We start from the raw sequence: 6,763 nt of genomic DNA, 5'->3' as shown, positions 1-6,763 counted from the left end.
GTGGTTCCAGCATTTCTTGTTTTTATTTCAAAATACTCATCCTTGTTTCTAAATCCTGATGTGTTCTCACCTGTCCCAACCTCCTTCCTCCCTCCGTAACCACCTCCCTCCCTCCGTCCGTAACCACCTCCCTCCCTCCGTAACCACCTCCCTCCCTCCCTCCCTCCATAACCACGGAGTCTTATCGAAAACCTCATAAATAGGGCTGAGCCATTTGCTCACCATGCAAGCTTGATGCTGAAATAGGGCGAATCAAAGACATCCTGCATTACAATGGCTACACTGATCAGATCATTTATATCTGTATATCACACAAACTTATAAATGGGCTGAAGGACGTCATTTTGAGCCCTGAAAAGTGCCCAGTTTCCCTCAAATTACCCTGGAAGGGTAATATATCCCCAGTATTTGAGTAACAGGTGAAGCTCGCTGTTTCCTGCTGTTACTATGCAGGAGCAACAAGTGTGGTGTTCGCCACTAACAGGATGCTGCTGTCAAGCAAAAGAGACGTCCTGCCTATCACACAAATAAGTAACGTGATATATGAATTTCAATACCAGTGTGATGCTAGGTTTCTAGACCGTACATCCCAAAACTGGCGGATTGTATCAAATAACATGTCCCTTCCGCTGTTCGCAATGGGCCCTACCCAACCAACCCGTGCTTGCAAAACTCAAAACACAGTATCCAACATGAGATGTGATTCCACAATAGGACAACATTTGCTAAATAATTCTCAGTATGCTAAGAATTACACTGACAACTGATTTAAGACTGTCAGTAGGGCTCGCAGTGTGGTGCATTGGTGTGTACTGTAAGCTACGTATATTAATACACAGGGCCCTGTTCTTTGCAGACAGAAAGAACATGCACACATATTGTGCCAGTTTCAGCTGAACAAAATAAGTGACAGCCATTCACTGGCTCATTCCACAGGGCAATGCCTTGACCAATCAGAGTCAAGCTGCCTGGTTTAAATTTCAAACAAAGCTGGGCAGTTATCTGTCAGTTACCATAAAGTGGTGCATTCTGAATGGCAATGCCTCGACCAATCAGAGTTCACTTGCCAACCAATCAGCACTCTCTTCTCATACAGAAGAAAGTTGTTGTTTTCCTTTAAATTGGTATTCTTGTGGATTGCCCTGCTGAGTGCAAGACGAAAACAACTGGCTACCAAAGTTTGGACAACATGTCACTATTTTCACGAAATGATTACTTTTATTTTCAATATAAAAATATAAAGCAATATGAGTGTAACATTTACAGACAAATTCTATTACTTCACATTGCCTGATTCTTTCACACTGACAGACTATGTGAACTACTGTCCCGATTTTGCAGTTCTCACTTCCAGTTAGCAAATGTCAGCAATCTGTGATACAGTGCAGTTTACAGACCAGACCATCAATCACAACATGCAATAATTGTTCAGCTTATGTTGGACTGGTGGGATTTAGAAATACTAGGAATTGAGATGAGCTGTTATTGTATTTAATTATTTGTTTCATGGGATGTGGACGTCGCCAGCCAGGCCAGCATTTATAGTCCATCCCTAATTTCCCATGAGAAGGTGGTGGTGAGCTTCCTTCTTGAACCACTGCTGTCCATGTGGGGTAGGTACACCCACAGTGCTATTAGGAAGGGAGTTCCAGGATTTTAACCCAGCGACAGTGAAGGAATGGCGATATCGTTCCAAGTCAGGATGATGTGTAGCTTGGAGGAGAACTTTCAGGTGGTGGTGTTCCCATGCATCTGCTGTCCTTCTCCTTCTAGGCAGTAGAGGATGTAGGTTTGGAAGGTGCTGCCTGAGTAGCCTTGGTGCATTGTTGCAGTGCATCTTGCAGATGGTACACACTGCTGCCACTGTTCGTCAGTGGTGAAGGGAGTGAATGTTGTGGACGTGGTGCCAATCAAGCGTGTTGCTTTGTCCTGGATGGTGTCGAGCTTCTTGAATGTTGTTGGAGCTGCACCCATCCAGGCAAGTGGATAGTATTCCATCACACTCCAGACTTGTGCCTTGTAAATGGTGGACAGGCTTGGGGAGTCAGGAGGTGAATTACTCACCGCATGCTTCCTATCCTCTGACCAGCTCATGTCGTCACACTATTTATAAGGCTACTCCAGTTCAGTTTCTGGTCAATGGGAACCCCCAGGAAGTTGATAGTGGGGGATTCAGCGATCGTAATGCCGTTGAATGTAAATGGGAGATCGTTAGATTCTCTCTAGTTCGAGATGGTCATTGCCTGGTACTTGTGTGGCGTGAATGTTACTTGCCACTTATCAGCCCAAGCCTGGATATTGTCCAGGTCTTGCTGCATTTCTACATGGACCTCTTCAGTATCTGAGGAGTCGCGAATGGTGCTAAATTTTGCAATCATCAGTGAACATCCCCACTTCTGACCTTATGATTGAAGGAAGGTCACTGATGAAGTAGTGAAGAAGGTTGGGCCGAGGATACTACCCTGAGGAACTCCAGCAGTAATGTCCTGGAGCTGAGATGATTGACCTCCAACAATCACAACCATTTTCCTTTGTGCTAGGTACGATTCCAACCAGTGGAGAGTTTTCCTCTTGATTCCCATTGACTCCAGTTTTGCTCTGGCTCCTTGATGCCATACTCAGTCAAATGCTACCTTGATGTCAAGGGCAGACACTCTCACCGCACCTCTTGAGTTCAGCTCTTTTGTCCTTGTTTGAACCAAGGCTGTAATGACGTCAGCAGCTGAATGGCCCTGGCGGAACCCAACTGAGCGTCACTGAACAGGTTATTGCAAAGCAAGTGCCCCGTCGATGACATCTTCCATCACTATACTGATGATTGAGAGTAGACTGATGAGGCAGTAATTGGCTGGGTTGGATTTGTCCTGCTATTTGTGTACAGGACATACCTGGGCAATTTTCCACATTGCCGGGTAGATGCCAGTATTGTCGCTGTACTGGAACAGCTTGGCTAGGGGTGCGGCAAGTTCTGGAGCACAGGTCTTCAGTACTATTGCCGGAATATTGTCAGTGCCTGTAGCCTTTGCTGTATCCAGTGCCTTCAGTCGTTTCTTGATATCACGTTGAGTGAATCGAATTGGCTGAAGACTGGCATCTGTGATGCTGGGGACTTCAGAAGGAGGCCGAGATGGATCATCAACCCAGCACTTCTGGCTGCAGATTGTTTCAAATTCTTCATCCTTGTCTTTTGCACTGATGTGCTGGGCTCCCCCATCATTGAGGTTGGGGATATTTGTGGAGCCACCTCCTCCTGTTGGTTGTTTAATTGTCCACCACCATTCATCATTGGATGTGGCAGGGTGTAGATCTGATCCGTTGGTTGTGGGATCACTTAGCCCTGTCTATTACATGCTGCTTCTGCTGTTTGGCATGAAAATAGTCCTGGGCTGTAGCTTCATCAGGCTGACGCCTCATTTCAAGATATGCCTGGTGCTGCTCCTGGCATGCCCTCCTGCACTCTTCATTGAATTAGGGTTGATCCCCCAGCTTGTTGGTAATGTTAGAGTGGGGGAATATGCCGGGCCATGAGGTTATAGAATGTGGTTGACTGCAATTCTGCTGCTGCTAATGGTCCACAGCACCTCATGGATGCCCAGTTATACATTGCTAGATCTGTTCAAAATCTATCCCATTTAGCACAGTGGTAGTGGCACACAACACGATAGAGGGTATCCTCAATGTGAAGACAGGACTTCATCTCCACAAGGACTGTGCAGTGGTCACTCCTACCAATACTGTCATGGACAGATGCATCTGCGGCAGGCAGATTGGTGAGGATGAGGTCAAGTATGTTTTTCCCTCTTGTTAGTTCCCTCACCACCTACTGCAGACCCAATCGAGCAGCTATCTCCGTTAGGACTCGGCCAGCATGGTCAGTAGTGGTGCTAGCGAGCCACTCATGGTGATAGACATTGAAATCCCCCAGCCAGACTACATTCTGTGCCCTTGCCACCCTCAGTGCTCCCTCCAAGTGGTGTTCATCAGTCTCTCGCTGTCTCTTGCTGGTTTGCTCAGTACCTTTCTCTGTCTGTTCATTTCTGAGTCCTGCCTCATTGTCGGTGCTGTTACTCTGTGTCCTTGTGTCATTGTGCAGTGAGGGTGAGTCCGTCAGCACGTGTGTTGCTGAGTCCGGGATTCTTGAGAAATCCGTACACAATCCTATTTTGATAAAAAACATTGGGGAAATGAACATATTTCACTAACGGGCAGCTAAAATTTAAGCCAGCAGTTAGCAGAGTGGCGCAGCGGAAGCGTGCTGGGCCCATAACCCAGAGGTCGATGGATCGAAACCATTCTCTGCTATTTATCTTCGGTAATAATACAAACAGTTCACTTTCAAAACATCAAGTGTTTCCCTATAATTGCAAGATGCGCTCGATTGCGATCAGCTTGTTTGCTCAGTACTTTTCTCTGTCTGTTCCTTTCTGTGTCCTGATAATCTCTTCCTGGTTTTCTGTGTGTCTTTCTCTGCCTGCCTCATTGTTCGTGCTGTTACTCAGTGTCCTTGTGCAGTGAGGGTGAGTCCGTCAGCGCGTGTGTTGCTGAGTCCGGGATTTTTGAGAAATCCGACTGCAATCCTATTTTTATAAAAACATTGGGGAAATAACACAAACAGTTCACTTTCAAAACATCAAGTATTTACCCATAATAACAAGATGCTTCCAAAGGCACTCGATTGCAATCAGCTTCTTCCTTCTGGTGAACACATCAATCAGCAACAAATCACTTTTGCTCACACGAACACAGGCTGCAAACACGGACCAGCCGAGTCTCTCCCACTTTGTCAACCCCCTTCCTGCAGAGCCTCCTCTCCACCACCAGATGGTGATGTTGGCCACAATAAAACCAGGACAAATGGTCACAGTGAGGAGACGGTCAGTAACAGAAAATAAAACAATAACAGGGGAAACCTTTACACAACAACAGGGTACATCTTTACACAACAGAAAACATATTTACACACCACGAAATACCTTTAGACAACAGGGAGAATACAATCATACAAATGCCTTGTTTCTCCATCTCAGTCTCGTTGTCTCTCTGTCCCTCACTTTTGCTTCCTGACAGTCCATAGGTTTCTGTGTGTTTTTCTCTCTGTCCCGTTGTCGATGGTGTTACTCCGCGTCCTTGTAACATCGTGTAGCCAGGCTGAGCCTCCCAACACCTGTGTTGCTGTAATAAAAACAGAAAATACTGGAAATGCTCAGTAGGTCTGGCAGCATCTGTGCAGAGAGAAACAGTGAACAGTTCATGTCTGTTTCGTTAGCTCACATTAACTTTGTTCTCTCTCCACAGATGCTGCCAGACCTGCTGACTATTTCAAGCATTTTCTGTTCATGTTTCAGATTTCCAGCATCTGCAGTATTTTGCTTTTGTATGTGTGTTGCTATGTCTGGGGCTGTTTGAGTGCAATGCTTTTGCTTTATAAACAGCGTTGAAACAAACATTTATCTCGCTAACACACAGCACTAATACACAGCTGGATATAAACAGCAGCCTGCAGCAGAGGGCGCAGTGGAAGTTTATTAACACAAATAATTCACCAGCACTATATTTACTGCTATCCCCAATCACACCACGCTTCATCTTAACACATTTTACTCTTTATTTACATCAACTTCTTCCTTCCAGTAAACACTTCAATTTGGAACACAGCTTCCAAATCACCTTAATTCACAAACTCGAACACACACCAGCCCAGACTTTCCCCTTTCTGTCAACCCATTCCTGCATCACTGCCTCTCCACCAACAGTTGTTGTTCGAATCATACAATCATAGAATGGCTAGAGCACAGAAGGAGGCCATTCAGCCTGTCGAACCCGTGCTGGCTCTCTGTTAGAGCAACTCACCTCATTTCACTCCCCAGTCAGTTCAATGTTGGAGGTGGGAAAACTTCTCGAACTAATAATTTGGGACAAAATTAATAGTCCCATGGACAAATGTGGGTTAATTCAGGAAAGCCAGCATGGATTTCTTAAGGGAAAATCATGTTTAACTGTCCTGCAGGAATTTTTTGATGAGGTAACAGAGAGGGTTGATGAGGGCAATGCTGTTGATGTGGTGTACATGGACTTTCAAAAGGTCTGACAGAATCTGAAAGGTCACTGACCTGAAACGTTAACTTTGCTTCTCTCTGTACAGATGTTGCCTGACCTGCTGAGTATTTGTTTTCATTATGGCACAGAGTTCCCTTTTCAAACTTACAGAATTAACCACAATAATGTACTCTGAGATTCAAGTTAAATATCAGCCCAATATTTACACACATTATGAGTTTATAAGTTTCAGTATCAATTCCCATTAGTGCATCCTGACATATACATTAGATATAACATAACATAAGAACAGAAGAAATCGGAGCAGGAGTAGGCCATTCGGCCCATCAAGCCTGCCTCGCCATTCAGTAAGATCATGGCTGATCTGCCCCAGACCTCAACTCCTCTTTCATGCCAGCTCTTCATAGCCCTCAACTCTCCAATATTTCAAAAATCTATTTACATCCTCTTTAAATACTTTCAGTGATTTAGCCTCCAATACTGTCTGGGGTAGAGAATTCCAGACATTCACTACCCTCTGAGAGAAGAAATTCCTTTGCATCTCAGTTTTGAATGAGTGTCCCCTTATTCTGTAACTATGTCGCCTAGTTTGAGATTCCCCCACGAGTGGAAACATTTTCTCAGCATCTTCCCTGTTAATAAAAACAAGAAATGTTGGAAATACTCAGCAGGTCTGGCAGCATCTGTGAAGAGAGAAGCAGAGTTA

The 6,763-nt window shown here is 45.0% G+C and overlaps 1 non-coding gene across 1 annotated transcript; it reads left to right on the top strand.

Moving 5' to 3' along the window:
- Positions 1-4,230: 4,230 nt before the first annotated feature.
- trnam-cau (transfer RNA methionine (anticodon CAU)) lies at positions 4,231-4,302 on the top strand. Its single transcript has one exon. It is a non-coding gene; the product is annotated as a tRNA-Met (tRNA).
- Positions 4,303-6,763: the final 2,461 nt, after the last annotated feature.

The sequence above is a fragment of the Heterodontus francisci genome, unplaced genomic scaffold (genome assembly GCF_036365525.1).
Source record: "Heterodontus francisci isolate sHetFra1 unplaced genomic scaffold, sHetFra1.hap1 HAP1_SCAFFOLD_255, whole genome shotgun sequence".
In the NCBI taxonomy this organism is placed as follows: Eukaryota; Metazoa; Chordata; class Chondrichthyes; order Heterodontiformes; family Heterodontidae; genus Heterodontus; species Heterodontus francisci.
Note: the sequence above shows the minus strand (reverse complement) of the source record. Positions and strands in the feature narration are given on the sequence as shown.